This window comes from Symphalangus syndactylus, chromosome 2, assembly GCF_028878055.3.
Source record: "Symphalangus syndactylus isolate Jambi chromosome 2, NHGRI_mSymSyn1-v2.1_pri, whole genome shotgun sequence".
Classification (NCBI taxonomy): Eukaryota; Metazoa; Chordata; class Mammalia; order Primates; family Hylobatidae; genus Symphalangus; species Symphalangus syndactylus.
This window is the reverse complement of record NC_072424.2, coordinates 146,282,348-146,293,837: the sequence shown is the minus strand read 5'-3', so window position 1 is coordinate 146,293,837 and position 11,490 is coordinate 146,282,348.

Here is an 11,490-nt window from a genome sequence, read left to right as displayed (position 1 = left end):
ATGAGAGACAAACACTCACTGATAAAAGTAAGTGCACTAACAAATTCAGAATATTCTAATAATATAATGGTGGTGTGTAAACCATTTCAATTTTTAGTATAAAGATTAAAAGACAATTAAAATAATCACAGCTATAATTATTTCTTAAGATATACACAATATAAAAAGATAGAAATGGTGACATCAAAGACATACAATGTGGAAGGGAATGGATAGAAGTTAAATTTTAAAAATGTGATCAAAGTTAAGTTATGGCTTATAATAGTCTGTTATAACTACCAGATGTTTTACATAAGCCTCTTGGTAAACGCAAAGCAAAAATCCATATACATACAGAGAAGCTAAAAAGCAAGCAAGTAATGCATACCACCCAAAAAATAATCTAATCAGAAAATAACACAGCAAGAGAGGAAGGAACAAAGAATCTACGGAAAAAACAACCAGAAAACAAATTACAAATGGCATTAGCAAGTCCTCACCTATCAATAATTACTTTGAATATAAATATATTAAATTCTGCAATGAAAATATGTGGGATAGACGAATGGAATTTTTTTTAAGACCCAACTAAAGTCTTCCTACAAGAGACTCACTTCCCTGGTAATAACACAAATAGAAAGTGAAGAAATGGAAAAAGACATTTCATACAATTGGAAACTGAAGGAGAATAGGGGTAGCAATACTTACATCAGATAAAATGGACATTAAGTGCAAAATTGTAAAAAAAAGAGGCAAAGAAAGGAGTTAAACTGGCATAATTCATGTTCCTGCACTTCACTTTCCTGCATTCCACAGATATCGCATTGTTTTACAAATTGAAAGTTTGTGGTAACCCTGCATTAAGCAAGTCTATCAGTGCCATTTTTCCAGAAAGCACATGCTTAATTCATGTCTGTGTGTCACATTTTGTTATTTCTAGAAATGTTTTAAATTTTTTCATTATTATTGTATCTGTTATTATGATCTATAATCGGTTATTTTCAGTGTTAATGTTGTAATTGTTTTGGGGCATTACCAATCATGCCCATATGACAACAAGCTTAATAAATGTTCTGTGTGTTTTGATCAAATGGACACTCCTGTATCTCTTTCCATCTCCTCAGGTCTCTATTCTTTAAGAAACAATAATATTGACATTAGGCCAGCTAATAACCCTATAATGGCCTCCAAGTTTTCAGGTAAAAGAGTCATATATTTGCCAGTTTAAATCAAAAGCTAGAAATTACTCAGCTTAGTGAGGAACGTATGTCAAAAACTGAGCTAGGCAGAAAGCTAGGCCTCTCCTACCAAACAGCAAAGTTGTGAATTCAAAGAATATTAAAAAGTGCTACTTCCGTGAATACATGAATGCTAAGAAAGTGAGGCAGCCTTGCTGCTGATATGGAGAAAGTTTTAGTGATCTGGCTAGAAGAACAAAACAGCTACAACATTCCCTTGAGCCAAAGCCACATACAAATCTAGGCCCTCAATTCTCCAAATCGGTGAAGGCGGAGAGAGGTGAAGAAAATTAGAAGCTAGCAGAGACTGGTTCATGGGATTTAAGAAAAGGTGTCATCTTCATAACATAAAAGTGCAAGGTGAAGCAGAAAGTGCTTATGTCCAAGCTGCAGTAAGCTATCCGGAAGATCTAGCTAAGATAATTGGTAAAAGTGGCTACACCAAACAACAGGTGTTCAATGTAGACAAAACAGCCTTATACTGCAAGAGGATGCCATCTAGGACTTTCATAGCTAAAGAAAAGAAGTCAACACCGGGCTTCAAATCACCAAAGCACAGTCCAATTCTCTTGTTAGGGGTTAATGCAGCAGGTGACTTTAACTTTAAGCCAATGCTCATTTTTCTTTTCTTTTTTTTTTTTTTTTTTGAGACGGAGTCTTGCTCTGTCTCCCAGGCGGGAGTGCAATGGCTCGATCTCGGCTCACTGCAAGCTCCGCCTCCCGGGTTCATGCCATTCTCCTGCCTCAGCCTCCCGAGTAGCTGGGACTACAGGCGCCCGCCAACACGTCCGGCTAATTTTTTGTATTTTTAGTAGAGATGGGGTTTCACTGTCTTAGCCAGGATGGTCTCGATCTCCTGACCTCGTGATCCGCCCGCCTCGGCCTCCCAAAGTGCTGGGATTACAGGCTTGAGCCACCGCGCCCGGCAATGCTCATTTTTCATTCTGAAAATCATAGGACCCTTAATTATGCCAAATGGACTCTGCCTGTCTCTTATAAATGAAACAACAAAGCCTTAATGACAGCACATCTGTTTACAGCATGGTTTACTGAATGTTTTAAGCCCACTATTCAGACCTACTGCTCAGAAAAAGAAATCCCTTTCAAAATATTACTGCTCTTTGTCAGTGCACCTGGTCACCCAAGAGCTCTGATGGAGACATATGAGGAGATGAATGTTATTTTCATGCTTACTAACACAACATCCATTGTGCAGCCCAAAGGTCAAGAAATAGATTTGACTTTCAAGCCTTACTATTTAAAAAAATACATTTAATAAGCTTATAGCTGCCATAGAGAGTGATTTCTCTGGGGGCCCATGGCAAAGTAAATTGAAAAACCTTTTGGAAATAATTTAACACTCTTGATGCCATTAAGAATATTCATGCTCAAGGACAGGAGATCAAAATATCAACATGATCAGGAGTTTGGAAGAAGTGGATTCCAATCCTCCCGCATGACCTCGAGGGATTCAAATTTCAGTGGAGGGACTGGCTGCAGATGTAGTGGAAATAGCAAGAGAGCTAGAATGAGACACGGAGCCTGAAAAGGTGACTAACTAAATTGCTATAATCTCATGATAAAATTTTAACAGAAAAGGAGCTGTTTCTTATGAATGAGCAAAAAAATATGCTTTATTGAGATGGAATCTAGAAGATGCTGTCAACACTGCTGAAATAATAGCGAAAATGTGGAATATTACACAAACTTAGTTGATAAAGCAGTAAAAAGGTTAGAGAGGACTGACTCCAATTTGGAAGAAGCCGTACTATGGATAAAGTGCTATTAAACAGAGTCACACACTACAGATAAATCTTTTGTGAAGAGAAGTCATTCCGTGTGAAGAATTTTATTGTCATCTTATTTTATGAAGTGGCCACAGCCTCCTCAACCTTCAGGAACCACCACCCTAATCAGTCAGCAGCCATCAGCATTGAGGCGAGAGCCTCTGCCAGCAAAAGCATTCTGACTCACCGAAGGCTCAGGTGACTGTTAGTATTTATGACCAATAAAGTATTTTTAATTAAGATATTTATATATTTGTGGACATAATGTTATTTTAAACCTAATATACTACAGTATAAGTAAAATAAGTTTTATATGTACTGAGAAGTAAAAAAAAATTGTGCAACTCACTTTATTGTAATATTTGCTTCATTGTGGTGGTCTGAAATCAAACCCACGATATCTTTAAGGTATGTCTGTGTAGTAAGGAAGTATAACAATTATAAATATATATGTACCCAATATCAGAGCACCCAAATATAGAAAGCAAATATTAATGTATCAGAAAAGAGAGAGACTAAAACAAAATTATAGGAGGGAACTTCAATAACACTTTTTCAACAAAGGTTAGATTATATAGACAGAAAATCAATAAGAAAACATTGGACTTAAACTACACTTTAGACCAAATGAGCCAGACAGACATATACAAAACTTCTACCCAGCAGCAGCAGAATATACTTTCTTCTCAAGCACACATAAAACATTCTCCAGGATATATTATTTGACAAACAAGTCTTAACATATTTTAAAAGACTGAGATCATATTAAGTATCTTTTCTCACCACAATGGCACAGAACTAGCAATTAGTAAGAGAATTTTTTAAAATTTACAAGTGTGAATATTAAACAACATGTTGGTAAACAACCAACTGGTTAAAAAAATAAAACAGAAAATTTAAAAATACGTTTAGACAAATGAAAATAGAAGCACAATATACCAAAACTTACTAGATGCAGCAAAGCAGTTCTAAGAGGCAAATTCATAGTCATAAGCACCTACATCTAAACAGAGGAACTATCTTCAATAAACAACATTATGTTACACTTCACAAAACAAGAAAATCAAGATCTTTATTTTATGCCGTAGTCAAAATTAACTCCAAACAAAATAAAGACTGAAGTGTAAGACCTGAACCTGTAAAATGACTAGAAGAAACAAAGGGGAAAATCTCCATGACATTGGTCTAGACACTGATTTTTTTGATGTGATCCCAAAGGCACAGGTAACAAAAGTAAAAATAGACAAATGGACTTGCATCAAAATGAAAAGCTTCTGTACAGCAAAGTAAACAATCAACAAAGGAAGAGGCAACCTACAAACTGGGAGGAAGTATTTGTAAACCATGTATCTGATAAGCGGTTGATACCCTAAGGAACTCAAACAACTCAACAGCAAGAAAGCAAATAACTAAATTACAAGGTGAGCCAAAGACTTCAATAGGCATTTGTCAAAAGAAGACATGCAAATAGCTGGCAAGAATATGAGAAATGATCAAAATTACTAATCATCAGGGAAATGCAAATGAAAACCACAATGAGGTGTCAATGAACACCTGCTAGAATGGCTGTTATCCAAAAGATAAGTGTTGGAGAGGATGTGGAGAAGAGGAAACCCTTGCACACTATTGGTGGGAATGCAAATTAGAATGGCCATTGTGATGGATAAAGGCAATGATGGGGCTGGAAGACATTGTGCTAAGCAAAATAAACAAGACACAGTAAGAGAAATACTGCATAATCCTACTGATATGTGGAATCTATAGTAGTCAAACTCAAGGAAGCAGAGAGTAGGATGGTAGTTGCCAGGGGCTGGGGTAGGAGGAAATGGGGAGATTATGGCCAAATTTTTCAAAGTTTCAGTTAGACAGGAGGAATAAATTCTGGAGATCTAATGTACAACATGATGATAATATTCAACAATACTTGGTTGTATACTCAAAATTTGCTAAGGGGACAGCTCTGAAAGAAAATCTCTCCACACAAGAACACACACACACAGACATAATAACTACATAGAGGTAATAGTTATGCCAATTTGTTTAATCTTGCTGATAATTTCACAATGTATATGCATATCAATACATCAAGATGTACACCTCAAATACATGCACAGTTTTACATGTCAGTGATATCTCACTAAAGATATTTAACAAAAAAGATAAAAAGTTAAAAAAGGATGGAGAAAGACTAAATTATTCTTGAAAAACAACCAAATTTTGGGAAAAATTTAAAGTGACACTAAACATGACTGTATTTCAAATTATCTAAGAGCCTACTATAAAAATTAAATCATATAAAGCCACGAGAAGAAAAGATAAGTTGATATTTATATTATCATTTATTAAGGCAAGACATGGCATAAAAGTGGTTATGGTGAAATAGGTTTACTTGAATAAATATCCAAACCTTCTGAAAATAAAAAAATTAAAAAGTTGAATGTTAAATAAATTTGAGAACATTTCATCAAATATAAAATATAATTGTCCAAAAATTAATATAAATTTAAAATAAAAACACTCATTAAAACAGTGACCTACTATTACTCACAAATCAATACATCAACATAAAAGCTAGAAACAATATTATTATATATTTAGAGATAATGGAAAATTGATTCTTGGATACACAACTGCTGGAAGTATAACTTTTGAGATTGATACATAACAAAAGCTAATAACACAACAATTATAATTCAATGAAATTATCCTATGAAACTGCATAATTGTTAGAAAGAAACTAGCATTTCTCCAGTAGGTTGTTGGTTACATAAATTATGTTTGAATTATGAAGTCTTAGAATAATATTTTGTGACATAGAAAGTATTTCTAATATATTGATACCTAAAAAGTATATATTAAAAAGAAGAAATCTTGCTGACTATAAAGACAATTTATAAAATTTATGTACTTTTTTTGCAAGCTCTAAGAAGATAAAATTAATTAATTTGTTCTATTGGTAACATTAAAGATATTTAAAAGCAGAAAATGTGTAAATTTTGACATATGTTAAAACTTTACTTGTGTAGACGCAAAAACAAAGCAAAACAAAAACTGAATCAGTGGTAAAAGACTCATATCCTTGGGGTAAAATTGCACAGAAAGGCGAGAAACTTATTAGCATTAAAATAAGGATAGAAGTAACCTGATGTGGGTAAGGGACCACAAGAGGCTTCACGTGGGGTTTTGTTACACATAAAAATTGTAAGTTCTGCGATTATGTTTTAAGTTTTAGTAAGTATCTGTATTTTCAAAATGAATATGTTAAAAATCTACCACATGATTCATTTAGACAATATTTGCAGGAATTGAGAAATTCATATACAAGTGCATGTATTAACATGCTAACACTGGTTATCACTGTGTATTCTGATTATGGGGCATTGCAAAATGTGTAAGTTATCAAATTTTTAAATAAATATATTTGTTGTATAATTAGAAGAAAAAAATTTAAAGTTCTAGGTGTGTAAGCTTTATATAAAAAATGAAAATTGGGAGTAGAGTGCTAAATAAATACAATTATCCTGTATATTCAAAGAGTGCACATGTGTTTCCCAAAGAATGGGGAAAAAAAGCCCAAAATGACTTAAATAAAAGCTCGTGGAATACTTTAAATAGACTTTATAATTACTGAGATCCCATACTGAATATTTTGTTATGCCATCATTTATTTCTCTAATGGATTAAAATTGCCATGTATATGAAACCTCCTGAAGAAAGTTTCAGAGAAATTAATGTGTCCAAAACGTTAGCTAATAATTCCTTGGAAAAGTGCAATTATCGGCATTTGAGACTCTGAGTGATGGAAGACGCTGGTCCACAATGGGAGGTGTGGCTGCTGCTGTGTTGGGGCTGCGCCAGGCAGGAGCTGTCCTGGGGTCGGGGGGCCACTGCCACACCGTGATCCCAGGGCTGGGTGGGGATTAAGAGAGGAAGCAAGTTTTAAAACTGTGAATGGAAACTTTAGGACATCTGTGTAAAATCACAAAATCATATGTAATTATAAGTAGCTTTCTTCTTAACATACTGAGTTTCAATACAAAATTATGTGAATTTAGTTAAAAACGTGAAGGCAGCCTTGGTCTCTGCTCAGCAGAATGAGAGAGGAACTTCGCTTCGGCTCCCGGGTTCTTGCCTTTCCAGTTAGACTCAGCCCACTGTACGATAAAGTCATGCAGAGAGATGGGAAGGCTTTGACTGTTCTTGTTGTTGCTGTTTTTAATATTTAAATTTCACAGCTTGGATTGGACAGGAAGACTGACCAGAATACACACCTAAAAAAACAGAATTCATGTTGTTCTGTTTAATCAAGAGAAGTAAAACACTTTTTTGCCCTCCAGCCACACCTGAGGAATAATTGTCCTGAGGCTCCTCCCTCGGAAGTGAGGCCTCTACGCTCACAGAAGAAAAGAGCGCACCTGTCCAGGCGCACAGGCGACTTGAGGTGAGGTGGCTCCCAACGCCTGCTGTGTGCTGGGCCCTACAGCCCTCGCAGTTTATCCGGGTGGCTCCGCGCAGGTAGGGGAATCACCTCTCAGTGACCTCTGCCTCTGGGGGCTGCTGTGTCTTTGCTCTGTGTCCTTTGTTCTGCGTTTTCAGGCTTTTGTCTTTTCAAGTCAATCCAATTATGAACCAATAAAACTGCTTCCTCCATCCTTTCTGCCTACTTTACAGATTACATTTAAAAAATTCTCTCATATAAGATATATATATAATATACTTCATGGGAAAGCAAGGGGCAGAAGAAGAGGCTGACCATCACACTGCAACAAAACACACATTCACTCATCAACATTTCTCTTCTCTCTCTCTCTGTGTGTGTGTGTGTGTGTGTGTGTGTGTGTATGTGAGAGACGGATTCTTGTTCTGTTGCTAGGATGGAGTGCAATGGCATGATCTCAGCTCACTGCAACCTCTACCTCCCGGGTTCAAGCAATTCTCTTGCCTCAGCCTCCCGAGTAGCTGGGATCACAGGCACCCGCCACCATACCCGGCTAATTTTTTGTATTTTTAGTAGAGGCGAGGTGTCACCATGTTGGCCATGCTGGTCTTGAACTCCTGACCTCAAGTGATCCTCCCCCCGTCAGCCTCCCAGAGTGCTGAGATTACAGACATAAGCCACTGCACCCAGCAACACTTCTCTTCTTTAAATAACAACCTCTTTTCTGATCAGACACCTTGGAAACGACACATTTCTCCTCTACAACACCTTTAGTGCTATTTATCTCCTCCCCCGCAACTGCTGCCTCCAAACTGCCTTGCCTTGGGGTCTGCAGGGCAGGGAGATAAGAACCTTCCTTTCCCCGTGGGATCTGCCCTTCTGCAATGGCAAACAGCCCTGCCCAGGCCCAGGGCGCAGACGCATGGGACCTAACAGGAGGCACATCCCATGGTTGCCCAAATCAGTGCCCTTCACACCCCTGGCTCCCAGAGATCACTGTCCTTGTCATCCCTCCTCCTATTTCACCTCCAACATTATCGAGTAATTGGTTGTTATTTTCTCATTTTGAAATTTTATTTTTATTCTGTTTAATTGCGGTGCACAATATGACACTTTGAGATACATGTTCACAGCCCAGCGATCACTACAGCCAGTCAGGTAATGCAGCCATCCCCTCCCGTGGCTAGTTTTTTGTGTGATAAGAGCACCTAAAATCTACTCTCTCAGCAAATATCCCATCTATGAGGCGGTATTATGAGCTACAGTTCCCACGCTGCACACTGGTCCTCTAGACTAATTGATCCCACATAACTGCGATCCATGCCCTTCAACCTCAGCCCCTCATTCCACCACTCCCCTGCCCTGGCGCTCGCCGTTTCACTCTTGTCTCCACGGCTCTAGCGTTTTCTTAGCTGCTGCATACACTAAAGCTCTCAGTCAGTGGCAGGAGTGCCGTTCCTCCCCTGCTTGCAACCCTGCCTTGCTTCAGTTCTGTGGGACGAGCACCCCATGTTCTTCGGCCCTTGTCCTCAGCAGGCCGTTGTGGCCCTCCCAAAAAAATCAGTGCCCCTATTCCCGTGAGTTGCTTCAGATGCTGCTCTCAGCATACTGTGCAGCCTCATGTCTCACTTTGTCTCTCCTGCTGGTCCCTGAGCATTGAGGGCAAAGACCATGACTCACTCAGCTCTGCAGCCTCAATCTCTGGCACACAGTCAATGCTTCATGCATCTTTGCGGAACGGGATCAAAATGAATGGCATCTTGGTCACACTTCAGCCACAGAGGTACAGGCCAAGATTTATTACAAGAAATTGACTCACACAGTGCTGGGGCTGGTGAGGCAAGCTGGAATCACGTAGAACAAGATGGCAGGAGGGAAGAACCTGATCCACTGGGAATTCCATGGGCATTAGCCAAGGGGTCGTCCTCCAGCAGAATTTCTTCTCCTCCTCTGGGAAGTCCCAGTCTGCTCCAAGACCTTCAAACTAATGAAGTCAGACCCACCAGGGTGATCCCCTGTACTTAAAGTCAACTGATTAGGAACTGTAATCACATCTGGAATAACAGTCTCAGGCTTGGTTATAAGAAAAGGTATTCAGGTCTATGTTTTGGTTGCTAGATGTATTTCTGTGGATATTTCAAAAATATGTAGTTATAAAAATCAGCTGGGTAAACATATCCTAGTATTTAATATAAACCACAGACAGCAGATGAGTTACAATGGATAATTCACTTACTTCAACGCAGGAAATAGTCACTTGGCATTCAACTTATATATTCCAAATATTCATTTCTTCACATGCAAAGAAATGCCAAGCCTAATACAATACAGATTACAAAAATAAAGTTGTTTCTTCTGGTTTCATTATGAAATATTATTTCTAAGCATTTCTGTGTCCTAGAAATAATACTTTTCAATAAAAGGTAGTGTAAGATATTATAATCTTGAAGAAAGTTGTATTTAAGAAAATCAATTGACTCATAACTAACATAGAAATCTAATGTATGTTTGTATTTCTGAACTGGTGTTCTCACTTTGGACATGGTCTTGTAACAATTTTAGAAGGTGATTGTTTGAACCCAAATTGTCTGCAAAGCAGAGCCTGTGGTGGAAGTTAAACTACTGAGCTTTATTTGGCAGTTGCACGCCCAGGGCTGCACGGTGAGACCGGAAAGGCAAGAGAAACTCAACAACCGGAGCCAATGCTGTGCACACCATGCTGTGAGCCTGTGCTGGCAACAAGACACCAAAAAGAGCAAGAGGCCGGGTGAGGTGGCTAACGTCTGTAATCCCAGCACTTTGGGAGGCTGAGGTGGGTGTATCGCCTGAGGTCAAGAGTTCAAGACCAGCCTGGCCAACATAGTGAAACCCCATCTCTACTAAAAATACAAAAATTAGCCAGGGGTGGTGGCACATGCCTATGATCCCAGCTACTCAGGAGGCTGAGGCAGGAGAATTGCTTGAACCTGGGAGGCTGAGGTTGCAGCAGTGAGCTGAGATCACGTCACTGTACTCCAGCCTGGGCAACAGAGCCAGACTCCATCTCAAAAACAACAACAAAAAGAGCAAGGAAAGAAAAGTGCAGGCATGCAACTTGTGGCTGCCATTCCAAAAGGACACAAAAACAATGCCTTTGGACACTTTCTAGGAGAAGCTTCACCCTGTCTGTGGTGCAGCAGGTGCTGGAGGTTTATTTAACAGACCTTTGGCTGCAAACGTGTTTGACGCAGGAGAAACGTAAAACCGCCGTTGAGAGTTAGGTCTTGTGCTTGACCAAAGTCGACAAAGATCCTTTTAAGTTTAATTCAAACAGTTTCATAGGGAGCTCTCACAAGCAGTGTGGCTTTTTTCTACAGCCTAAATAGGAGGCTGACGTTATGAGGACAAGAACGTCAACAGCTGTGCCCAGGTGCCGCACAGATGCGCTGACCACCTCTGCCAGCGGGGCTGGGTCCCTGGCCACGTGAAGCCCCATCAGACTTAGCTGGATGTGGGCAGAGGCAGCGCAGCCTGTCTCCTACATGTCCCTCTCTCTTCTGCAGCTTCTGGGCTGTTTTTATTTTGTAGTCTTTTATTTTTCTCTTTGTGGAAAATTCCCTGAACCAGCGCTTCTGAAAAGAGCTCCAGAAATCCCGCTAGCATTCTTGAATCAGAAAACCTTGGCGTTTTCTATCTCACTCTGAAAAAAGTGTTTGCAGGCAGCTCTGGGACTCCACTTTGCTGACTGAGCAAGCCTCATTTTTCAGGCCTTTAGGAGACCACACCACTGCTCAGTGAGGAAACTCAGGCTGGAAGGTTGGTGGACAGGCAGACGGATATGGAGGTTTGCAGTAGCTCAGCCTTGGAGGCCTGAAGATTTCAGAAACCTTTTTTTCTTCTAATACAGCATTTCTGTAACATAGTTTCCTCATTTTTATTGTTCTTATGGACTTAACAATGGATCTTGCTCGCTATCAGAAACACGATGGGCGTCCTCCCCATCATACGGCACAAGCCCATGGCCAGTGAGACTCAGAATGAGGCTCAGAACCAGCCTGTAAGCTTTTGT